The sequence below is a fragment of the Periplaneta americana genome, chromosome 2 (genome assembly GCF_040183065.1).
Source record: "Periplaneta americana isolate PAMFEO1 chromosome 2, P.americana_PAMFEO1_priV1, whole genome shotgun sequence".
Classification (NCBI taxonomy): domain Eukaryota; kingdom Metazoa; phylum Arthropoda; class Insecta; order Blattodea; family Blattidae; genus Periplaneta; species Periplaneta americana.
In genome coordinates, this window is record NC_091118.1 from 23,951,361 (window position 1) to 23,978,889 (window position 27,529).

At 33.5% G+C, this 27,529-nt stretch overlaps 1 long non-coding RNA gene across 1 annotated transcript; it reads right to left on the reverse strand.

Annotated features, from left to right (window-relative positions):
• Window positions 1-12,205: 12,205 nt before the first annotated feature.
• LOC138716279 (uncharacterized) lies at window positions 12,206-26,530 on the reverse strand. The gene is made up of 2 exons (XR_011336626.1): window positions 26,389-26,530; window positions 12,206-24,417 (listed from the first exon to the last, which is right to left on the reverse strand). It is a non-coding gene; the product is annotated as an uncharacterized lncRNA (long non-coding RNA).
• Window positions 26,531-27,529: the final 999 nt, after the last annotated feature.

The following is a 27,529-nucleotide window of genomic DNA, read 5'->3' on the forward strand; positions in this document are numbered from 1 at the left end:
AAACTCTCCTAGGGCTATATGCGTTATTTTTACTAAAATCGATTTATTTTGAATTGTAGTTATTTACCGTACCCTTAACAGTAACCTACGAAAAATGACTTTCGTTGTCATAATACACTGAACAGCTGATTTAAAGACGATTAAAGGGCTCTGAAACACTTCCCGTAGCAGATGAGGGGTTGAAACAGTTGGAACATTTGGCACTGATGTTGTAAACATATTCTCATGAAACTGTTTCTTTGAAACTGTTATTTTGGAACAGTTTCGTCCATGAAACAGTTACAGTCGAAACTTTTCTAAAAAGAACAGTTTATCCTATCTCTATTACATATATACATTACTAGTGGCTTGTGCAGCAAATGCTGCTGCAAACTAAGTTCGTTAGACGTTCAAATAAAAATGTTTCAGATTTATTTTCAATGAAGAATACTTGTCTTTTTGATAGTTATTTGCTTCCATAATAATGAAACATACTCCCTCTGAATGAATTTTTTTAGCCCAAACACTTTTTCTTGAATTATCCAACTTCAGTTTTTGAGTTTCAACGCGAAAACGCAAGTATCAATGTAGGCAAAAGTTAAAAAAAATGTCAGGCTTGCTAAGCTTTCGAACAATAGCATTTTCGTTTAGCTGCTGCATGCAGAACTTGAAATGTAGAGCGTCAAATCATTTTATCCTACTAAGAGATCTTGCTGAAGTGATCTGGAGACTACAAAATTTTGTAGGCCTCTTATTCTATCAGTAAGTAAAACCTTTTGATCTTTCCTTAGGAACTGTAATTTTTGCGCTCTCTCGAGCCAATATTGAAGACAATGACACATATCAATATCTACACTACACCGCCATTAAGTATATGAAGAAGACCCAACCCCACTGGGTTAATAAGTATAAAAATATTTGAGTTTTAATAACAATATTATTATCTTACCTAAGTTTTCTATATATATAGCAGTCACTCAGTAAATTATAGAAATGAAGATCTAAATTAAGATATTCTCTACATTTACTTACATAACCTCAACACGTTTCACTTTCATGTCATCAATATAGCATCAATATTATGTACAATTAATGAAAAATAGATGCATCATGATATTAACTATAATAATATTGAATTTCTAATGGTAATAATGTCATGAAATCACCCCAAGTTTCGTAGATTTGAATATCCAATACACAGCTGTACTCAGAAAATTATACACTGCAGAATCAGTTTTTGATGACAAATTGAATTGAGCTCTAAATATGTCGGCAATCCTGCAGGTCATGGCCTTCGTGTAATAGCCTTTTGTTTATTGTAGTGTGTTTTTTGTTCTGAAATTCAATCAAGTCGGCCGTGATACAACAAGATTAGTTCTCAGAACTGACAACAGATGGATTTTGGAAAATAGGAAAATTATGTACGAAAATTGACATTTCACTGAAAACTACTACTTTTCCGAAAAACTTTGGATGCCTGGCATGAAAATGAGGGGTCACTCATTAAAATCCGTTCAGCCGTTTTCCCGTAATTTCCATTACCATTTCAAATTATATATATAGATTATGTCACCATGTCTTATTTATACGCAAGATGAACATGTTTTCATTTGTCTTCTGTTCATAATGTTGCCATGATGCTTACAAGGAGCAAGGGGTCGCCTTGGCGACAGCTTGTGGGTTGTAGACTAAACATTATTGTGGCGAAGTGTTATGATATCACCACACTGACATTGTGCAGATAAATGCTATAGTTTCATACACATTGTTCTGTCCAATCCACTCGATAGTTTAATAGTACATTATACAACGAGCCTATAATGAAGGTAATTAAGAAGTGAGTATGGATATTTATGAAACGAGCGCAAGCGAGTTTCATAATTTTCATACGAGCTTCTTAATTACCCTTATAGGCGAGTTTCATACGACTTTTTATGCTCGACCATATTTCTAACTTGATATTATTAATTTTCTTTGTATCTGACCTTGGCCAATGTCCCGTATGTTGTGAGATGTGCGCAGACGCGAAAGTATTGATTTTTTCCGAGGAACAGATGTTCACATTGACCTTGCTAGGCCATAAGAACCTACAGAGATAACATTAAAATTAAATTAGACATTGAAAAACGAGATGACAAATTGAATTTATTTGAATATTATTTACATTTAACGCTAATTATTATAATAACAGAACATAACCTTCTGCGACAGTATTGGATTTCCAGCCTCCGTGACTTTTCGCTAATTCTCTTTCGATTGCATATCCGAGAATAATCGATACTTGCAGTTTTATAACGGTAGAAAGCTGACCTGTCATTGGCTGAACAGTTGTAACCTGAGTCGTCATTGGCTGAAAGACCTGACCTTTAATGAGTAGGTGTACTTTAATTACATGCATTAAAGGTCTGCTACCAGGTGTATAATTACTACATTTCGGCATGGTCGAGCATAATAGTTATTTATGGTACTTGTGAGGTAAGTGCATCTTTATTGCGTGAGTGGAAAGATTTAAGCACGAGGCGTCAGCCGAGTGCTTATATTACACGAGCGCAATAAAGATCACGCTCACAAGTACCAAACGTAATTTTATCCATGACCATAACGAAAAATTATGTTTTATAAAAGAAAATATGTTGAAAATAAGTCCTCATATAATCACATATCATGGCATGGATTGTAGAATCGATATGTATACTAGATAGGTTATGATGTAGGAGGCCATGATTAGTGAAGAATGGTATCTAGGGCGTAGGATAAATAACAAATTATAATTAATTATATAGTTTTAATGTATATATATATTTTCATTTTAAACGTGTATTTTCGTCTTTTTGAAGTTTCAGGGATTATTTAGAAGTGTTCACAGGATTAAAATAATTTCACATTTTACTTCTGTAAACTTAAGAGGAATATGAAAACTTAATTTGTCATCGTGTCTGTTTAGCTCAGTTGACTAATGCGTGTTATTTTAAAATCCTGTAAACCCAACTTCGCAGGTTCAAGTCTCCTCGCATCCCAAAAGGTAAATTATTACAAAATTAAAAAAAAAAAAAAAAAAAAAAAACATATGAGATATGAATGCAATGCACAAATTACGACGTAGCAGATAGAGAAAAGAGAAGGAGATTGAGTGTATGTATATTTGAGAAATGGTAATAAAGAAGTAGAGGTAGTGACATCTAGTAACTAATATATTAACTTCTTGAGTAATAGTTGAATGGAAAAGTATACAGTACGTGTGTACCCGGTTACTAGGAAAACAGGCTACTAATGAACTGTGAGATAAAGTCCAGACTGTGAGGTAAAGTCTTTATCTCACTAGTGGAATAAAGTAATGTTGAATAAAAGCCTACTTTACAAACGCAAAAGTATTCAGTAAAGGCACGTTTTTCGTTGTGGTCATGGATAATAGTTATTTATGGTACTTGTGAGGTAAGTGCATCTTTATTGCACGAGTGGAAAGATTTAAGCACGAGGTATCAGCTGAGTGCTTAAATTACACGAGTGCAATAAAGATCACGCTCACAAGTACCATACGTAATTTTATCCATGACCATAACGAAAAATTATGTTTTATAAAAGAAAATATGTTGAAAATAAGTCCTCATGTAATCACATACCATGGCATGGATTTTAGAATCAATACGTTACTAGGTAGGTAATGATGTAGGAGGCCATGATTAGTAAAGAATGGTATCTAAGGCGTTGGGTAAATAAATTATAATTAATTATATAATTTTAATTTATAAATTTTTTCACTTTAAACGTGTATTTTCGTCTTTTTGAAGTTTCAGGGATTATTTAGAAGTGTTCACGGGACTAATGTGATTAAAATAATTTCACATTTTACTTCTGTAAACTTAAGAGGAATATTAAAACTTAATTAATCATCGTGTCTCTTTAGCTCGGTTGGCTAACGGGTGTTGTTTTAAAATCCTATAAACCCAACTTCGTAGGTTCAAGTCTTCTCGCATCCCAAAAAGTAAATTATTACAAAATTTTAAAAAGATGTATATTAGATATGGATGTAATGTACAAATTACGACGTAGCAGATAGAGAAAAGAGAAGGAGATTGAGTATGTGCATATTTAAGAAATGATAATAAAGAAGTAGAGATAGTGACAACTAGTAACTAATATATTAACTTCTTGAGTAATAGTTGAATGGAAAAGTATACGTGTGTGCCCGGGTACTAGGAAAATACTAATGAACTGTGAGATAAAGTTCAAACTGTGAGGTAAAGTCTTTATCTCACTAGTGAAATAAAGTAATTTTGAATAAAAGCCTACTTTACAAACGCAAAAGTATTTAGTAAAGGCACGTTTTTCGTTATGGTCATGGATAAACATTATTATGTCACCGTGTCTTATTTTTGCATTATATCTGCAAGATGAACAAGCTTTCATTTGTCTTCCTGCTCATAATGCGTCGCCACGATGCTTACAAGGAGCAAGGGGTCGCCTTGGCGACAGCGTGTGGGTTGTAGACTAAACACTATTGTGGCGAAGTGTTACGTTATATCACCACATTGGCATTGTGCAGATAAGGGCTATAGTTTTATACACATTGCTCTGTCCAATCCACTCGATAGTTCAAAGATAATTACAGAATCATATATATTTATACGAATTTTTTAAATCTTACAACGAAAGGATGACACCATCCTTTCCGAACGTAAACATGTGAAAAGTAATTTCATTATTGTTTTGGGGACCCGGGGAACAGAGAAAGAAACAAAACTTATTAGTAGTGAAATTTATTTCTGATTGTCTGCACGTAAAACAGTGAGAGAGTGAAATGTAAGTAATGGTATTTTTGTGTTAGGCCAGGATCACGATCAACACTTCGTTTGCGTTACGTTTCGTTACAGTGTAGTTCAGGGGTTCCCAACCGGTGTGTCGCGGCCCCATGGAGTGTGTCGCGAAATTTTGAAATTGAAAAATAATTTTATGCCATCCAGAAAGTCTCTTTACAACTCATTTAGGTGAATCTTGAATTTTATATTGCCAATATAGGGAATTAAAAACACACTGAAAATACCTTAGTTTTGTAGTGAGAAACTCGATGTGATCAATGGGAGAGCTGTTCCTACTACTCCACACCACAAAACTAAGGTATTTTCAGTGTTTATTTTTAATTTCCTATGGGGGAAAACACGAGGATTTTACTGGAAGCAAGTGAAGAAATACGTTTGGAAGTAAATCCTGAAAAGACAAAGTATATGATTATGTCTCGTGACGGGAATATTGTGCGAAATGGCAATATAAAAATTGGAAATTTATCTTTCGAAGAGGTGGAGAAGTTCAAATATCTTGGACCAACAGTAACAAATATAAATGATACTCGGGAGGAAATTAAACATAGAATAAATATGGGAAATGCCTGTTATTATTCGGTTGAGAAGCTTTTATCATGCAGTCTGCTGTCAAAAAATCTGAAAGTTAGAATTTATAAAACAATTATATTACCGGTTGTTCTTTATGGTTGTGAAACTTGGACTCTCACGTTGAGAGAGGAACATAGGTTAAGGGTGTTTGAGAATAAGGTTCTCAGGAAAATATTTGGGGCTAAAAGGGATGAAGTTACAGAAGAATGGAGAAAGTTACACAACACAGAACTGCACGCATTGTATTCTTCACCTGACATAATTAGGAACATTAAATCCAGACGTTTGAGACGGGCTGGGCATGTAGCACGTATGGGCGAATCCAGAAATGCATATAGAGTGTTAGTTGGGAGGCCGGAGGGAAAAAGACCTTTAGGGAGGCCGAGACGTAGATGGGAATATAATATTAAAATGGATTTGAGAGAGGTGGGATATGATAGAGAATGGATTAATTTTGCTCAGGATAGGGACCAATGGCGGGTTTATGTGATGGCGGAAATGAACCTCCGGGTTCTTAAATGCCAGTAAGTAAGTAAGTAAGTATGCTGGCTGTACATTAATAAAACTTCACCACCTAACCTAACCTAACGTGCTACACACCTATTGTAACATTCCTAACGTTTAGCACACTTGTTGTAGCATTTCTCACAGTTTCATTTCGTTTGCCGATATTGGCATCCCTGCTACGCCTATTGCCTGCCGAATGCTGGAACTCAAGAGCCATCCAGTGGAAGTGAAGTGAAACTGCGACTCTGTTAATTACGTTTCCGAAGTTGTTTCTGTGTTATCTGCAAAAATTATTGTGTCATTGTAGTGATAATTTCATTTATATCTATACTAATAATAAATCTGTAGCCAAAATTTTTCCGGTAATTTTCGATTTTCCAAAAAATAATTGGTGTTAACATGTATAATTAACCATCCTGAAACCGAAAATCACTTTTTTTTAGATTTTGTCTGTCTGTCTATCTATCTGTCTGTCTGTCTGGATGTTTGTTACATTTTCACGCGATAATGGCTGAACCGAGTTATATGAAAATTGAAATATAAATTAAGTTCGTTGTAACTTAGATTTTAGGCTACATGACATTCAAAATACTTTATTTAAAAGGGGGGTTATAAGGGGGCTTGAATTAAATGAATCGAAATATCTCCCTTATTATTAACTAGCCGTACTCGTGCGCTTCGCTGCACCCGTTAGGAATAAATATAAAGTAATTGCATAATTAAAATAGGACGTTTGATCCAGGGAACATTCGTGTTTGATAGAATGATAAATCGTTTAATATGTTACTTAATTGAAATTGTATTTAAATAATTAAAATGCGGTCATTTTGGTCCAGAGAGCAATCATTTGGTGCAATGGCAATTCCTTTAACATGTTTCATAATTGTTATTACATGCAACCACAGTTTAATGAAGATTGACATATCATTTAGTTTTAATGTGTATACTTTATATTACTTGCTTATGTTTCAGAAGTTACTGTAATAATATTGTAGAATTATGTCCATCTAGAGAAACTACACTTTCCAACGGTGAAACAATAATTAAACAATTAATTAGCTTCCGATATTACTTCATACAAACACAGAAACATTCTGTTAGGCTATGTTTAATAGCTTTCGATTGTTGTTGTCCAAGGCCCCTTATAGACGAAGTCATTTGTTTTATTTCAGTACAGCGCCTTTGATGGCGTTGTTATTGTAATTTTAAAACTCATTTATCTCAGTGGGCAAATCGCAATATAGCGAACGTAGAAGCTCCGCCCACGACCCCTTCCACTTTTCCCCTACTAGCTCATCAGACACTCTACGTGATAGGCGAGTGTTATGTCGAATACACATTTCATGTGGGTGGGGATAACTTCCCCTACTGGCGTTCGCTATATTGCGATTTAGCTATCTCATTAAATATCAGTCCTATCAAAATTTTGTACAGAATAAAACTTATCGGAAATTATTTGTATAGAAACTTTTGTTATGTAACATTTTTCATGAAAATCAATAATAAGCGAGATATTTCGATTTATTTAATTCAGGCCCCCTTATAAGCCCCCTTTTAAATAAAGTATTTTTAATTCCATATAGCCTAAAATCTAAGTTACAACGAACTTAATTTATATTCCAATTATCATATAAATCGGTTCAGCCATTATCGCGTGAAAAGGTAACAAACATCCAGACAGACAGACATACAAACAAAAATTTCAAAAAAGCGATTTTTGGTTTCAGGGTGGTTAATTGTATATGTTAGGACCAATTATTTTTGGAAAATCGAAAATTACCAGAAAAATTTTGGCTACAGATTTATTATTAGTATAGATTTTCATGAAAAATGTTACATAACAAAAGTTTTTTTCAAGGTGATTTCCGATAAGTTTTATTCTATGGTGAAGGAAATATGTAGACGCCTAATATGGGGACACGGGAGAACCCCGAGAAAAACTCTAACTGCGACCTTGTCCGCCACAAGTGTCACTTGTTTTTTCATGAAAAGTCTCAGGCTTTATCGCTGTTATATTAGCCTACTGTTGTACGTTCTAGATATTATTGTGATTATTATTGTAATAGGTAAGCCTGTTAGGCTATATTCAATTAGAGTCTGGCTAGGCGGAAGGGAAGGCCTGATGGCCTTAGCCCTGCCATATTAAATAAATAAATAAAGCTTCTATTTCTCTGATGATGTGCACGCAGAGTATTTGAATCTGTTTTTTTTTTTTTGTGAAACCCCATAATTCAAATTTTAAGAAAATAGAGTTTATTGCTAATTCCTGTTCTATCGAGAAAGATATAAGGTCCCTGTGCCAAATAACGCCATGTATACCTTTAACGCCACCCTATTAAAATTTGTTAACCACACAAGTTTTCGGTAGTGCACTACTGTAGCCTGCATTCGCTTGCAATCTAGTGATGAAATGAGTTACTAGCTGTCCGCTGACATTTACGAGTGACATTATATTCCATCATTTTCCTGTTGTGTGTTGATAGTGAATGGCTGTTCTTATATCAAGGTAAGAGGCAATATTTTATTTTGTGTGTTGAGCAAATAATAACTATATTAAACTATATATTTTCGTGATCCTTAAACATTCTTCTTTGTATAGAAAGTATTTGATATCTATAAAATTTGAAAATGTTAGAGAAACAGGCATGTCATGTTATCAAGTACTCGTAAGCCCTTTAACGCCATGTGGCGTTAAAGGTCTACAGACAAAATTTTAGGTTATGTAGGCCTAAGTACTAAGGCTGACAGTACAGCATCAGTGTGAAAACATCAGGAAAATCACTGAGCTTTCAACTCACAAATGTTCAGAATGTGCAGTGATGATATTGGTTCAATTTCTTATCGAACTCTTAATTTTTTTTTATTTTACATAGCTTAATTTTTTTGTTTTACTTATTGGAAAACATTCATATTAAACTAAGGTAAATGCTTTTGTGTTTAATAACTTTCTACTGTGTCACATTGTCTCTTTTTTTTAAGTAAGGAGTCACTGGAAAACATATTTTCCTAATCCATCTGGTGTTTCAGTTTCAGATCAAGAATCTTTCATTAGTATTGAGTGATTTTGTATATTTTATTAACAGAAACTCAAATTTAGTCGCTTAGTTCAATTTGTGTTGCTTAGGAAAAATAATTCATTAACAATTATAAGTGTATAGGTTACTAGAAAATAGGTGGCGTTAATCGGACAACCTGTTCCTAATAACGCCAGTTTACAAAGTTTTCCTATTTGAGTTCTAATTCTTGTTCGGTATATAATATATCCATTTTCATTGTGCTATTTTGTAAAGATAAGATTACAGTTTCTATTTCATAATTTTCGTGTTTGTACATAACTTATTTCCAGAGCAAAAGTGACTGAAGTGTTAAGGTGGCGTTATTTGGTACGTGTACCTTATCATTTTGTAGAAAAATACAAATCAAACGGTATTTCTGTTGTGACATATGCGTTTGAAAGTTAGGTTTCGTGGAGAAGGCTGACACAGAGTAAACAAAACTATAGCCTACTTACTTACAAATGGCTTTTAAGTAACCCGAAGGTTCATTGCCGCCCTCACATAAGCCCGCCAGCGGTCCCTATCCTGTGCAAGATTAATCCAGTCTCTATCATCATACCCCACCTCCCTCAAATCCATTTTAATATTATCCTCCCATCTACGTCTCGGCCTCCCTAGAGGTCTTTTTCCCTCCGGTCTCCCAACTAACACTCTATATGCATTTCTGGATTCGCCCATACGTGCTACATGCCCTGCCCATCTCAAACGTCTGGATTTAATGTTCCTAATTATGTCATGTGAAGAATACAATGCGTGCAGTTCTGTGTTGTGTAACTTTCTCCATTCTCCTGTAACTTCATCCCGCTTAGCCCCAAATATTTTCCTAAGCACCTTATTCTCAAACACCCTGAACCTATGTTCCTCTCTCAGAGTGAGAGTCCAAGTTTCACAGCCATACAGAACAACCGGTAATATAACTGTTTTATAAATTCTAACTTTCAGATTTTTGGACAGCAGACTGGATGATAAGAGCTTCTCAACCGAATAATAAGACGCATTTCCCATATTTATTCTGCGTTTAATTTCCTCCCGAATGTCATTTATATTTGTTACTGTTGCTCCAAGATATTTGAATTTTTCCACCTCTTCGAAGGATAAATCTCCATATAGCCTAAGCTGTTGTATTTGTTAAATTAATTATTTTGTGTCTGAATTTTGAATTTGTTAGAATAACATTGTTGTCTTTTGTGTAATGTATTATTGTATTAGATTATTTCATGCAAAACTTTATTATATTTATATCCTTAGTGACATTTCATACAGGTTAGAATAAAATTTGTTCACGTGAAACAAAAATTATGAAGTCAGCTTCTAAATACTGGTTTTGAGAATCAAAGTCGTATTATTTTTTAACTAAATTTTTAATTATGTCATGAAATAAAGAGATTGGTTTGTTAAATCTTTACCAGATTTTGAGAAATTCCAAAAGTCAAACATTTTGAAACATGAATATTGAGTCGTATTCTATTTCAAAAATATTCTTTTGCATACAGAAGTACGCGCTACGTTTTTACCAAAATTTACCATTTCAAATATTCCAATTCTTAACTCATGCATTTCTTTCAAATAGTTGTTTGTGTTTCTCCAAAACTTTGAATTTCGTGACTTAAGGAGTTTATCAAAAAACCGATTCAATTCCTTCCTTAGGCGGTGCATCAATGTTGTCTTATCTCCATGAATACGTTCACAATTTGCAGATGTTTGTAATACTGGAAGACTGAAATATGAAATAAATCATTCATTGGTCTGTAAAGTATGTACAGTAGTGACAAAAAAAAACTGGACCGACCCTTGTAGCTGATTTCAGAGCCTTGTTCACTCAGAGCACGATAGACTGGTAACTAAGACTTTCGTGGTTCGAATCCTGCCTGGGAAGGAAACTTTCTTTTGTTCCTTATTCAAATTTATTCCCAATACTTTTCGATTACAGCGATATTTTACTACTTAATTAACTTATTATTTCCAGAACATGAATTTTACTAGCAATTGAAAAGTATTGGGAATAAATTGGAATAAGGAACAAAAAGAGTTCCTCCCCAGGCAGAATTCGAACCACGAAAGTCTTAGTTACCAGTCTATTGTGCTCTGGAGTGAACAAGGCTCTGAAATCAGCTACAAGGGTCGGTCCGGTTTTTTGCCACTACTGTACTTAAGTCTCCTCATACCTTAGTTTATAAATAGGGTTCTACATAGGAATTACTCTGGCTTCTCATCTTCATACGAAATCACTAAAGCTCATATATGGGGCGTACAGAGCTGAAGTGGATCAAGTCCATGAGACGTAGTTTTGAGATAATACGACTTAAAGTTAACTCGCTCTAGTAAATTATCTAATCTCACTAGCAATAATTTTATTGCTCCATTCTCAAATTCTAGATTCATAAAATATAAACAATTGTGATGTTAATTAATGCAATGCTTTGGTGACTTGATCCACTATGGCTCAGAACATCGTGAACAAATAATCTGAGCCAAAAGTGACCGCTGTCACCTGCTGGAGAATGCTTAGAATTAAAACTTGATCCATTACTGCTCGGAAAAGATCAAACTTCAGATAATGAGAAAATGAATTAAACTCAATTTATGAAAATTTGTGACTTGATCCACTTTAGCTCTGAACGCCTCATATCTTAAGTGAATATTTCTTGAAACATGAAACGATAATTCTTGGAACTGAAAAGGAACTGGAAGAGGATTTAGAGTAAAGAGGTAGAATGAACATGCCACACTTTGAGTACTTTGATCGTTGCTTGATTCCAAAACTTTCTCATTTGTAATAAATAAATCTCCAAATATTCTCATTTGTAATAAATAAATCTCCAAATATTCTCATTTGTAATAAATATTCTCATTTGTAATAAATAAATCTCCAAATATTCTCATTTGTAATAAATAAATCTCCAAATATTCTCATTTGTAATAAATAAATCTCCCAAGTATTCTCATTTGTAATAAATAAATCAAACAATTAACCGAATGATGACATTCAGTTAACCAATGTACTAAAGATAGCAGCATTTTCTTACTATTAGGGAAGAGTTGGGTAGTATCGGACATCGGGTAATATCGGACTGAGTTTCTTTCATCTATCACCAGATAATAATACCTGAATGACACGGTTACGTTTCTGTGATGTCGCATGCAGAAACGTAACCATGCCATTCAGGTACTGTCATCTGGTGGTAGATGAAAGAAATGCACTGTCCGATATTACCCGATGTCCGATACTACCCAACTCTCCCCTATACTAATGAGATATTAATGAGTACTACAAAGTTATTTTCATGTAAACAGTTTATTTACATTATCACATATTACATAACAAGCATTGCCTAATGTACACATTGTAAACGAAAGTACATTCGGTCACTTAAGATATTTTTACACTTTAAGCACATGATGTAAAGGTCACGTGACTAATATTTAGAAACATACATAAAGTATGGGATAATTCGATTAAAAGGTCGAAAGCATCATTTTCAAAATCGATGAAAAAAATTCTTTAGGTTTTTTTTAGTGGGGAAAGGACACCAAAAAGATGACACATCAAGTTTTTGATTATTCACTCCTTGAAATACACAGAACTGCGTTGTAAGTAGATTGTACAAAGGGAAGGATATTTTCGTTGCACATAATGTCAGTTACGGCAAAACCATCTATATAGAATGCATAATCGTAAAAAATTGAAATTCTATCATAAATTTACATCAGCTTCAATAATCAAGTAGCTGAAATCCTACATTTTCTAGCACAGAAGATATGAAGATCGGAGAATTTTCTTGTTTGAGTGAAAACCACGTGCTTCACCCACTGAAGGAATAGATTTTAGCCACCTGGGGCTCAGAAACTTGGGCATCTATATTATACACCTTCTTAACTCATGTGACATCAAAGTGAATAATCAAGACGAGTGAAATTTTGTGAACTTGATACTTTCTTTTAAAATCATGACTACAGTAATCCAATTTGGTAGAACATTAGCAGTTAGCCTAAAGTATAATTTTTACTCGGCCGAATTCCCAAACAAGTGACCAAGAAATTAAAAACACCTGCAGTGACGTCATTAAATTCTACGACAGCGAAGAAATATTTGAAATCCAGAAATGGACACCACACAAGAATGGCAATCACACTTATACAAAATCTTCGCCGTCGAGTCTGAAGGTGTATACTGGGCCGGATGACCATTTTCGCGTGACGTCATTGCTGGTGTGTATTTCGTAGTGAAGAAACCAATAAACATTCTATATCTGAAGAGACATCTCAACATGTTATCGCGTTACGAACTGAAGTACATATATTAAAGAATTTCACATACAGCAATTCACTTGAAATTAGATTGCCTAAGAAACCAAACAGTTATGTTGGTAAACACAACTCTTATCGGGATTTCAGACTGTGATAACATTCTTATAGACCCAAGACACAATTGATAACACACATACCTATGATTTATTACACCAGGTGAATAAAAGGTATGGAATTATTCTTATAGCTTCCGTATTTTTAATTTTATGAAGAAACTATGTACAATAGTTATAGAGGGTGAAAGCGAATATATTGAATATATTAAAAAAAATATGTTTTCCATTTATAAAGGATTTGCCAAGGAGTATGATTTTTTTTAAATAACACCATGTATTTATTTTTTTAATTTTTTTATTCTTCGGGCCTCAAAAAGTACAAAATCACATCTTTTACCATTTATAAACTATTTTTTGTAACAATTATCTCAAATTTAATTCTAATGTATGTGTACATAACAAAGAGAAATACATCAGTATATCTATTTATCACTATGGGGGCTAAGGTGGCCATGAATTAAACAATCATAGATAATATGTTAATTTTATTCATGGCCTCCTTATTCTCCATAGTGATAAATTGGTAATTTTATTCATGGCCTCCTTATTCTCCATAGTGATAAATTGGTATACTGATGCATTTCTCTTTGTTATATACACATACATTGGCATCATAAATTTGAGATAATTTTTACAAAATAATAGTTTATAAATGGTAAAAGAATTATGATTTTGTACGTTTTGAGACCTGAAGAATAAATAGGATGGAAAAATAAGCACATGATGCCTCTAAAAAGAAAAGACTCCATGGCACATTCTTTATAAATAAAATATAGTTTTTTAAAAAATGCTCAATATATGTCTTTTTTCACTTCCTACTATAACTTTTGTACACAGATTTTCTTCATAAAATTAAAAATATGAAAGCTATGAGAAGTGCTCCATACTTTTCACTCAATTGGTATTTTCTCATTAACTCACGAGTCTGATCTATGCGAAATACTTTAAACAAGTGTAAAACATTTTTTTATTTTATTATTTTTTTTTTAGATGCTGGATCCGCTACATTGTACCATACCGCCAAACATTTCTCTACGTGACATTTTTTTTTATTGAAATCAACTTAATATTTTCAAATGAATGGAAAAAAAAAAATCCCCATAATTGTACGAATACATCTTTGTCTTATTGTTTTTAATTTCATTGTTATTTTTACAGTTAGGAATATGATATTTTATTATTTAATACTTTGTTTTACTAATTCAAATCAATGGAAAAAAAAGACAGGGGATTCATAAAATCACCATAATTGCATGAATACATCTTTGTCTTATTGTTTTTAATTTACAGTTATGAATATTATATTTTATTATTTAATAATTTATTGTTTTACTAAACATATCTATCCAATTATATGCAGATAATGCTAGTTGTTTGTTAGATAACGCGCATCGCTTATTCACTTGCATGTATATTATGCAATGCTCGAAAGATGGCAGCACGCGAAATGTTTGGCATATGGAGCACCTAGCGGAGATTAATTGAACTTCATGTTGCTTTAAAAATTTTCTCATCAATAAATTGGTACTTGAACAAATATAATATATCCACTTCAAAATATTGTGCTTTATGAACAGTTACATAAGAAACAATGGAAAACGATCGGAGGAAAGCCCTTTGTGTCTGTTCTTAAGTTGTTCTTGACAATGACATGTGATACATTAATGTACTTTTACAACGACACAATTATTTTGATGTCAGTGAACTACATATATGATATTTCTAAGTAACATGTAAGCTATAGTCATCTATACTTGATAAACTCCTTACATATGTTTTCACCTATAAACAATAACATCATTGTAGATCATATACATACATAAACTTGTAGTTGAGCTGTTACATTCACTTATTTATCTTAAAAGATAGCAATCTTAATATTATTGTTACAGAAAACACTTAAAACTACAATATTTTAGCTTAACATACTGTGCTCCAACCACGAGAAAGTCTCCGCCGGATGAGACGAAACGGGGTAATGCTGTGAATGAATGTTGATGTCATAAGATGTCATAAGGCCACACACGTGGGTACTCTTATCTCTATTGGCTAGCTCTCACAGCACAAACCATAACATTGATACACACATATTGATACTACCCTAGTTACAAAATTAGATCACAGTTAATCTTCTGGTCTTTTAATCCCTCCATACAGGAAATAACATATGCAGGAGAGCGCATGGTTTTTAAACTGACGTTATAACGGTAATATTATTTACCTGCTTCGTTCCAATAGATGAGGCAATAGTAAGCACATTCCTTTCACGGTTGATCTCCTGGTTGGAGAACAGTAAATGATAATAACAATATCCATATTCATTACTTAATATTATGTTTGCAATTAACATCTCAATTAAGATGTCAATGTGGTTTCACTACATATAGAGTGCATTTTCGTAATGGAACCACATTGCATCTTAAGGGCAACTGCAAATAATCAACCGCTAAAACCGGCCTCCAGTTATCTTTTAGGAAAGTGGAGACAGGCAACAAAAAACACGATTTGAAAAAAAACAAGAATTACAACAAAAGTCCTAACTAAATAAATATAAAAATGAATAGCAAATAACAGAGAATGTAGTATCAAAATGTTTACGTTTTATTATCATAAGATATAGTTCACTTATATGTAGAACCGCTTTTAAAAATATCCAGCATTCTCATTCACAGCTGATTTTTGGTATTTTATATTATAGGCCCTAAACTTTGTTTCTGTTAACTGAATTTCACAGTTATATTAGTGACATAAAAAGAAATGTATAGATTATAGGGTATATCTGTCAAACTAATGGAATGGAATTTATGGAAGAGAAGCACTATGGCCCAGCACTTCGACCTGTTACGATCTATTGCGCTAACCCTCAGGCTAGGCGCATTCCCAAAACTACACCGGCTGACTATACTAAGGTTCGTTGCGTACCCAGGTTTCGAGCAGGCAACATCCCTCGTCCCTAGGCCAGCCCCCTCCATACGTCGCCAGCCGGTGATCGGGGAATGTTATGGAATGACCACGAAGTGGAAAAATGGCGACGGAATGATCTAAATGCCTAATATGGGGAAAAACTGAAAACCCCAAGAAAAACCCCAACTACAACCTTGTCCGCCACAAGTGTCACTATGGATTTCTCAATAAAAAAAAAATCCCAGACCTGACCGGGACTCGAACCTAGTGACAGGCTGAAGATCTGACCACTCAGCCACCGCAGGGAACCTGTCGAACTCATGCTCCCAAGGCATGAACTAGTACTAGAAGTGGGGGAAAAAATAACGTAATGGTTATTTTGGAACAGTTCCTTGCTTGGAACTGTTCCAAAACGTAACAGCATCTTGGAATACTACGTTCCAAAATAACGCTAATACGAAATACTTGCCGTTACAAAATACTCGTTTCACTTTGGAACTACATTATGACAACGCCTCTTCCACAGAACGGAAAATGTTTGGCACTATTGAAAGCAGAGGCGCTAACTTTTACAAAACACTGTCATAAGTATAATGATAACACGATAAATTATTGGGTGGGCTCGGATCCCACGAGCCCATATACCGTATTTGCTCGGGTAGTTTGCGCCACCGCGTATTTTACGCACCCTAAATTTTAAAGGATTATTTTGAACTTTAATTTTGCTCCGTGTATTTTCCGCACACATTTTACGTACAGATTTTTTCAGTGAAGTGTGAATTATCATTGCCTAAATTCCATTGCCAATATTTGCATTCCACGGCATTGTTCATTGACCAGTACCCAAATCAACTACCTGCTTCACAAATAATAAAGAGGAAAAGCACCCAATGGGTATTTAGCTTCACAAAGAAGCCCTAAATAACGTTACTTCGACACTGATGCTTGTCCTTGTAAATTACCCCTAAGGGCAGTGAATGTGACAAGTTTTACTGTTTACAGGTATCGTGCAGATGTCACCGCAACATGTAGAATGCATCGATCAACCACCTGTAGGCCTATAAACTCGTACAATGTGCTCAATTAAAGAATATCTATTGAGAATGCCACGTCTGCTATTACTTTGCATTCATTATGATTGTCATATATCCAATTTAATTATTATTTATAATTCAAGATTAGCAGTAGTCTTAGGTGACAAAAGTGCCGTATTCTTAATTACTATATACTTGAATAAAACCCAGATAAAAAAGTATAATTTAAAAAATTCGCATATTTTACGCACCCTAATTTTTCAAGCAGCCAATGTACATTAAAAAGTGCGCAAATTACGCGAACAAATACGGTAAGTTGGCGCCACTGTTTGAAAGCAGAATTGGGAATCCTTTCGTCACACTGAAAGAAATGTTGGAATCTAAAGTGAAAGATAAATAGTAAAGATATGAAGAGTCTCTTTAAAAAATGTACACATTATCTTGAAACTAATGTTATTGAGTATATAGGATTCTATCAAACAATTATTAGCATAATGCCTGTATTAGAGTATAGTAACATTGTGAATTTTATCAAGGGAGGTGAAAATATATAGGTTATGTTTCATTTACAAATATTTTACAATTTGAGTTTCATTACCAATTCTTGAAATTAAACTAAATTCTGTTGAAACATGACTATTGTCGAAGTTTTTATATACAAAAATACAACGGTGAATTTTTATATTTCATCATAATGAGATTATTACTCTTCATGGCGGTATTAATATGAATTTTAGCACTGCCGAAATGATTATAGTTTTTATTTACTAGGCCTAATTTGTGGAGAAATTGAACACTATTGTAAACGAGCTGAGCAGAAGATAAAAAATAGGTTAGGTTTTATTTACCATTGGGATCCACTTCGATTTCGTGACCAATAAAATTTACAAATAATTTAAAATTGCATTACATTTGCTGCTTCGAACAAACCTGATCAACGAAATCAATTTGGCATTAGAAAATATTCCGTTCCACGAATTCACATCTCGGCTCACTATGACATCATATTGCATCACATGGCATAGAGGGAAGTATGTGATCATTTAGCGTCCTAAATACCACTGTTATATTACTAGTCGTACTGCCGAAATGATTATAGCTTTTATTTACTAATTTGTGGAGAAATTGAACACTATTGTGAACTTGAGCTGAGCAGAAGAGAAAGAATAGATTAGGTTTTATTTACAATTGGAATCCACTTCGATTTCGTGACCAATAAAATTTACAAATAATTTAAAATTGCATTACATTTCCTGCTTCGAACAAACCTGATCAACGAATTCAATTTGGCATTAGAAAACATTTCTGTTCTACGAATTCACATCTCGCCTCACTATGACATCATGTTGCATCACATGGCATACAGGGAAGTATGTGATCATTTAGCGTCCTAAATACCACTGTTATATTACTAGTCGTACGTTCATGTTCCAAAATACTACTGTTCCATCAGATACTAGTCAACCGTCCAAGATACAATTGTGCAGCTTGTAGTTACACACAAGTTACATATGGTACTGTTATTTCGGAAGTGTTATTTGGAACCTAGTATTTTCAAGGAACTGGAACAGTTGGAACCATTACGAGAAAATAACAACTTTTCCCATCTCTAGTACTGACGGAGTGCTTATCTCTGCAATGCCTCATGTCATTGCATCGATAGAAGGTAGTGCTGGACGAGTGAATGTAAACTGATGTTGTGCTAGTTAAAAGTGGTGGCTGATACTTTGCATAAACTTCTCACATCTAATTAATATGTTAAATACATATGGCAAATAATTACTTTGTAGGTTTTAATTCAATTCAGTTTATCGTCACAAATACAGAAGGTGAAACAAACATAGTACAAATACATATGATTTAAAACAGTAAAATTTAATTTGAACAATGAAAACATAAAATATTTTGGAACTATATAAATTAATGAAAACACTTCACTCTTAATGTAGACCTATTATTTGTAATTAAATTTAGATAGACAACTTTATTTATTAAAAAACAATTTCATTTGAATATATGTTAAAAACTCATCTACAGAGTACAAAGGATTAATTAGAAGCCAATTATAAAATCTAGTTTTGAAACTATTGATTGGTAACTTATAATACTGACCAATAAATGTAGATGGTTTTCAAAAATAAATGTGTTGTAGACAAAGTTGCCTACTGTTTAGCACTTGTGTTAGAGTGACTAGAAGACATGCCACACTGACGTCAAACTAGTAGTAAACGTAGCTGATACTCAGCAACAAATGAGCTGCTTAAGTTTTGTGTTGTGACGACAAGACACACCTCACCAATCACTGACAGATGACCAATAAATGTAGTTGATTTTCACCAATAAATGTGTTGTAGACAAAGTTGCCTACTGTTTAGCACTTGCGTTAGAGTGGCTAGAAGACATGCCACACTGACGTCAAACTAGTAGTAAACGTAGCTGATACCCAGCAACAAATGAGCTGCTTAAGTTTTGTGTTGTGACGACAATACACACACCACACCAATCACTGACAGATGACCAATAAATGTAGTTGATTTTCACCAATAAATGTGTTGTAGACAAAGTTGCCTACTGTTCAGCACTTGCGTTAGTGTGGCTAGAAGATATGCCACACTGACGGCAAACTAGTAGGAAACGTATCTGATATCCAGCGACAAATGAGCTGCTTAATTTTTGTGATGTGACGACAAGACACACTACACCAATCACTGACTGGTGACCAATAAATGTAGTTGATTTTCACCAATAAATATGTTGTAGAAAAAGTTGCCTACTGCTTAGCACTTGTGTTACAGTGGCTAGAAGATATGCCACACTGACGTCAAACTAGTAGTAAACTTAGCTGACCTCCTTGTCTAGTTGTCTCGTAAGTGGTGCCTTCTTGGTATCACTTGTGAGGTTCAGACCTGTCTTCGGTAGGTTGACTATATAACAACTTCAGAACCAACAGCCAGGGAGTAACGTATCTTCATATTTATAACAATTGCACATTAGTACCATATAATCAAACATTACTGTTGTTAACTTATATGCATTCTATGTTCATTAGAATTTATAAAGTAATTACATATAAGGAATTAATGTGATGTGAAAAGTTTTTGCGAAGTATCAGCCACCATTATTACGAGTACTACAATTGTTTACATTAATTCGTCAGGTTCTACCTTCTATCGATGCAATGACATGAGGCATTACGGAGGCAAGCAATCCATCCCTTCAGTACTGGTTCATGCCTTAGGAGCAATAGTTTGACATGGTATAACATAGAGCATTAACAGTTCTAGGGCCACTTAGTCGTACGTGTATAACAGAAAGTTATTAAAATTTTATATAGCTACTTATTGCAGCGGTGAGTGATTTCAAACATTTACAAATTTTGAAATTTATTCCAAGAAATAATCGTGAATAAATTAGACCTATGTAAATAATACTTAGGCCTACATAAATTTCAGTATGTGGAAATATTTTAAGGCAGTTCCTAGCAAATGTTTAATTTTTGATTAAAAGTGTTTATGTTCAAAGATGTGCACGCGTGTATTTTGGTATCACAGAATGTGAAGCACTTTTTGAAAGCTTAGGTTTTTTTTTCTGATTTCACAATTAAGGCACGAACATATTTTAATTATTTCAGAGTGCATTTTAGTAATTAAAACATGTTCTGTCGTAATTGTGAAACGTAAAAACTATTCATATTAAACGTCACAGTTATGATACTACATCTCTAACATGGCATAACATAACCACAACTCAGAGCCATGAAACTATAGCCTATATGTAATACAAATTTATTTACATGATATATAGGGGGACAAATATTTGCCTTAACTATAAAAAAAACATTTGATACAATTTATGTCAATTTAGTTGATAGAAACATGCAATGAATTTTTATTGTGCAAGCTATTTGAGGATTACAGTATCGAAATTTCTCTTATATATTTTAATAGCCTATATTTCACGATTTATATCGATAACAAATCAAGGTAGAAATGTATTCAAACCTTCTCAGAGTGCAGTTTTAACATTAAAACACTATCCAAGATAGTAAACATTGTAAGAAAATTGCAATATATGTACTTTCTCACTACGTTAAGTTTTTCTTATACTGTATTCCTCCTCATGTAGTGTGTGATTATATCTCAAAATTTCGTAACAACAGGAAATATCAATTTAAACTCAACTTGGTTATTTGATTGAAACATGGTATACAGAATTACTATAATTTTGCACTTTATTTACGAATAACATTTCAGTCTTTTGAAATGCTAACACAAATAGCATATCTTAACAGCTTGCACGTTTCGTTGTCATTAATGGAGGGTAAAATATAGGCCTTATACAGGATGTAAACGATGTAATCTTCCAAAAAATATATATATATACTGGTTGTACAACAAAATAGCTGAAGAAAAAAGTCAAATATTGTTTTTCTGTAGTTGTTATGGATTCCCCAGAAAAAAAATGTTTTGAGAGTCGAACGTTTTTGGAAAAGAGAATAGACATACATTAATTAGGCTACTTTGCCCGGTATGTACCACTGAAGCAGTCCATTTGTTATTCTGTTGTGTATTGGTACGTTTTGGTGTAAGATCATTGGCAATAAAATTTGAGTTCAGTGGAAATGTAAATAAACTACTATCAAGCTTAAAAACATGATATTTTACAAATTAAAAATAAAATTATAAGAAATAATTAAATTTCACCAGATATTTTGTTCAATAGACAAGTATGTACTACCTATTTAATTTTGGAAGTTTACATTGTTTACACCCTGTATATGATATTGAAAGCTTACATATGACAGGAATTTTTTTAAATAATAGGCTGTGTGATATAGAATTTCTATGAAATTGTAGACCTTAATTTATTCTGCAAGCATCATTGAGTGAAAAGATTTGAGCAAAATGATTTAGTAAATTTAAAATATTTTACATCATTGTCCATATTATGTCGCAACAAAATTTAAAATGAGAATATGAACTATTTTGTAAGTATAGAACAAAAATCAAATGCTTCTATGGGATATTAAGTTAATTATTTTGCATAATTTGATTTTCTAAAACAAAATTAGTTTATATTTCTACATCATGAAATATTTAAATATAGGCCTAGCCTATAGGTCTATATATTATGCCACTCTAAAAGATATTCTGCCTTAGATTATACAGGGTGGAACTGAAATAACTCTGCAGATTTTCAGAGTTAATAACTCACGAAGGCCTATGTAACAGAGAAGTGTAATACCATATAGGTGGAAATTTCATATCTTTCTCAAATTTTTTTTTCCCCCAAATGGTTAACACTCTCTTATTCGGTAACTCTTGCGAGTAGAATCGCGAATTTTGTCCATATAAATAAAAAAATCTAACCAAGAATCATTTATCCCCCTGACATATTTCAATAGAGACAGTTTTCGTGTAAATTTAGTTTTAAAAACCACTAATTTGAAGCAACCAGGTTGCAACGTTGTAACCAGAGAGGGAGGTTTGCATAGGGAGACAGACCTTAGTTCGTTGACCTCTTACATCTGTGTTACGAGAAGAAATAGGACTGTGTTAGACTGCTGAAACTTCCAACTTAATTTTCTAATTAACCCTGAATTTAATCACAAATAGTAATATGGTTTTCTATGCCTTCCTAAACGTATCATATCATCTCTTTCAATCTGCATAATTATTTCACTTCCAACCTGTAGACTATATGCAGAGGGTGGAAAATTTATAAAATTAATTTTATCAGCATTGAACAGTAAGGACTTGAATATTGAAGAGTTGAGTGTGAGACAAGCGATTTCATTATTCATATATTCATATTATATTCATATGACCAATTATACATTTATAGGCCTAATTAATTGTCAGAGCCACTTATTTTTATATGCATATTTATTTCCATGCAAAAACGAAACGGAGTGATACTGCTTAAATTATACTTAAGTCCATATCTTAAAAATGTTAAGAAATTCAAGTTTAAACTTAAGAAAATATCATGACAAAGAAAATTAAATTTGTGACAGAGAAGTGAGATGATACTCAAAATTTTCTTAAGTAATTTTCTTAATTTTATATTTTATATTTTTCAGGAAAGCAGTAGAAAGATAGAAATTGGTGTCAATTATAGAGTTTTTTAATTAAGAGATTTTTCCTGGATATTATTTGTTTATACTTCTTCTAAAATAGATAATGTTGCTCATTTAACAATTTTCTTGATTATTTCCAAAAATAGCCCCACTTGAGCCAATTTAAGACTAGAAGCCAAACTGAGTAGAAGGGACTATTAAACATAAGACCTTTTTCATGTCAAAATAAATGAGAAATGTAAATTATTAGGAATGCAAAGTGGGTCTTAAACAATTATAGGACTGTTTACCCTGGTGTTTAAAGTTTTAAAAGCAGTATGTGATAAAATGGCTAAAATACAAGTTATACCTTTTTAATAGGTAAGAATGGAAAGTAAACATGTGATGATTTGTAAGGAATAAAGTATTAAATATTCTTAAGTCCTTTATTCTGTGTGTGCTCGATTCAAAAAGTACTTAGGACATTTGGTAACGCTCTATGAATCCAGTGAGGAGTCTTACTTGATTTCAGCCTTTTACCAGATTGTAGAGAATTGTTTCCGCTTTCAGAAATCTCCTTTTCACAAAAAAATGACTTAAGACCTTTTCCTCCCGGCCACAGATTTATTTCCATGCAAAACCCAAACGGAGTGATACTGCGTATAATTATACTTAAGTCCATATCTTAAAAAGGTTAAGAAATTCAAGTTTAAACTTAAGAAAATATCATGACAAAGAAAATGAAATTGGTGACAACAGAAGTGAGGTGCTACTCAAAATTTACTTTTGTAAGCTTCTGGAATTTAACTAATAAAATTTCAGGTAGTCTTATTCCAAATTAGGATGATAGTTCATGTATGTAAACATTACACCAGATGTATTAAATGACATGTCCTTCACCTGGCATGCCAGACAGATAATTGTCCCCGCCATATCGAAAATCTTGTGCTGAAGTGTCATCCATGCGATGCTGAAGTGGAGTTCAGGTGAAGAGCGGAAAACGCTGGGGGTTTCCCTTCATATGCCGGATGTGAATGGAGTGCAGACTGTGAGGTCATCATCAGCATCTAATGGTAAATCTTCGGTACAGATGTCGCCCAAAACGCTTTCAGCACTGCTGGTAAATTTCTGAAAAATAAATCAATAATAAACAGATCCACTAAGACTAATGAGTATGCGTAAACAGTTACAACATTAAGAAAAACATATGTTTTTGCACGTTAGTGTTTTTTTCTCATCGTTACAGCAAACGGCCGCCACGACTGAAAGTTTATTTTACTGAATTTAGAGTTGCAAACGTAGATAACTATGTTGAAATATTATGAATAACTGCTCTAGTGTTGTAATGAAAATCACTGCCTTCTACGTATGTTACAATGCATGTAAAATATATTCATTCGGACAGAAACCAATGACATTCAATAAAAACATAAATATAGCCTAGTCGACAGAAGCAAAAAAGTAAAAAAATACACACATTTGTTATCTGTCAGATTCAGGAAATATTAATGAAAATTATAGGTCTACAAGTAGGCTCTATGTAAAATTTGTTGTGTAGAACTAAAAAAATAAAATAATAATAATAATAATAATAATAATAATAATAATAATAATAATAAGAGCATTGGACTACAAACGCGTCTCAGAAAGTTTCAAAATATACAATTTTGTAGGCTAGATGATGTGTTTCTAAGCTGCGTATAATATCTTTTTCGTTATCCACCAAAAACTGCAACAGTTTTTTATTTTTTTTTTTTATTTTTTATTGGGTTATTTTACGACGCTGTATCAACATCTAGGTTATTTAGCGTCTGAATGAAATGAAGATGTAATGCCGGTGAAATGAGTCCGGGGTCCAGCACCGAAAGTTACCCAGCAACTGCAATAGTTAAAACTCCTCGAAAGATTAAAGATTTGATTAAATTGTCTTCAAATTCTCAGAGATTTTTTTTTTTCCGTTGTTAATATTGACATAGACGCGATTGCTTAGAAAGCAGCTCGTAAATTATTATCTGTAGGCCTATGTCTCACCCCAGATCACATATAGATTGATCATTTCTATGTCAAAATCGGTTGCACTTTGAAGAGAACCGCCAGAATCGCCACCCGTCCGCCGTAAACGAACACGAGATGGCAGTACAGTCGCTAATTCAATTCAAATGGGAGCTATGACGTGACTCCTTATGTAACAACTAGATGGCAGCATAGTAAACCTGACAAAAGTTGTTACCGTCAAAGCCTAAAATGCAGAGAAATCTGGGTATATGTGATCTAGGGTCTCATTTTTAAAGAACGCCGAGTCGCCTAGCAACACAATGATAGTTGGTGGGAAATTAAGTTAGGGGGAATCTGAAATGGATTTTGTGCGACATCGTGCGTATTTGCTTGGTTTCCGCACAAAACCAATCCGCGGAAAGTCTAAAATTCCACATTCAGTATTCCCAACCTAACACACATAACAATTTCCTTCTTCTTACCGCTTAAGTGACATATTGATTTTACTGCTTTAGGCTTTTAACATATTATTTTTAGAGACGTTCAGTATAGTAATAATTATAAATTGGAAACTTACCACTGCAATTTCACCTAAATTGCACTCTTAATTATTGTTTTTAAATATTTGAAAAAATTAAGTAAACTCTACAACTCCACTAAAGTTACTGCATTCGTGATGCAAGTAACATTAAGGAAGCTGTGAAAAAATCAACAAGATTCCAGACTCATCATAGACTGGGGGGAAAAAAAGACAGACGTATATCACGGCCTGCTGGAGTATAGTAAACACAGAAAACATTTTAAAGCAACAATGTTGAAGATAGATATTTTTGTTTTGCAAATTTGCCGTCATTGAACAGAAACCAAGATGGAGATTTCATTGCAAGTAATTAGAAATTCCTCTTTCAGGTATGTAATAAACGATCTTCGCACATAATAATGTACGATACACGAGCGGTATGTTTTCTTTCAATTCTCGGAAATTAAAAAAGCTCAACTACGTTTCGCTTTTTCAAACTTTTCCTCGAACATGAAAACTTCAACATACCGCTCTTGTAACGCATATTACTATTTCCTGCCATCAGCTTCAAGTAGGCTACTTACACGTCATCCCATGTCGCCATGATCGCCAACTTCAGATAGAAGGCTACATAGCCTGTTGCTATGCACCTGTTGTCCAGGAATCCTGCAGCTTCACAGTTCTGCTGTCGCTCTTCGACTGTTCTCTGCCCACGCCTCTCCTGAACTGAGCGTCTTGCAAAGGAAGCATTACTCATATAGCCCAGAAAGTCTTTGTTCTCCAAGTTTATTGCGCAACTCTCCTGCAAGAGCAATAAAATATCAACGCCCACTGGAAGGAACATGGTCTGGCGGCCATTATGAAAAGAGACGCAGAACCTTCTAGAAATGGCGGCGTAGGATTACACGTGCTTTAGTGCGCAGCACAACGTTCTTATTTGTTTCTTACTGCTTTTGTTTGCTTTCCCACGAAGCAAGACCTGCATAAGAAATTCATGCTCTAAAATGTTCTTTAAGGGGACCGGGCACTGATTAGGCTTAAAATTTCCAATTTTTTATTTTGTGTTAAATAAAGTACAAAACTTGCTTTTTCTAAACAATTTACAAGAACCGTAAGTAATGTCATTAATTTTAAAGGGTTATTCTTTGAGGTATTTCAAACAGTTTAATAAGTCTTACTCGGTTTTGATTTCTTTTCGACATGAAAATTATTTTATGCTCGACCATGCTGAAATGTAGTAATAATACACCTGGTAGCAGCCTTTTAATGGACCTCATTAAAGTACACCTATTCATTAAAGTTCAGGTGTTCCACCAATCAGAAAACACCATTGTAGCAATATGAAAGCACAAGTATCGATTATTCTCGGATATGCAATCGAAAGACAACTAGCGAAACGTCACGGTTGCTGGAAATTCAATACTATCGCAGAAGGTTATGTTCTGTTACTATAATAATTAGCGTTAATTGTAAATAATATTCAAATAAATTCAATTTGTCATCTCGTTTTTCAATGTCTAAATCAATTTCCAGGTTATATCAAGATTAATGTTCATTTTACTCTCTAGATTATATCAAGGTCAATGACATTTGTTCCTCGGAAAAAATCAATACTTTCGCGTCTGCGCACATCTCACAATTTACGAGATATTGCACAAGGTCACTTCCGCTCCCCAGTCAGATAAGAATAATATGAATACTTATGAATAATTTCAAGTTAGAAAT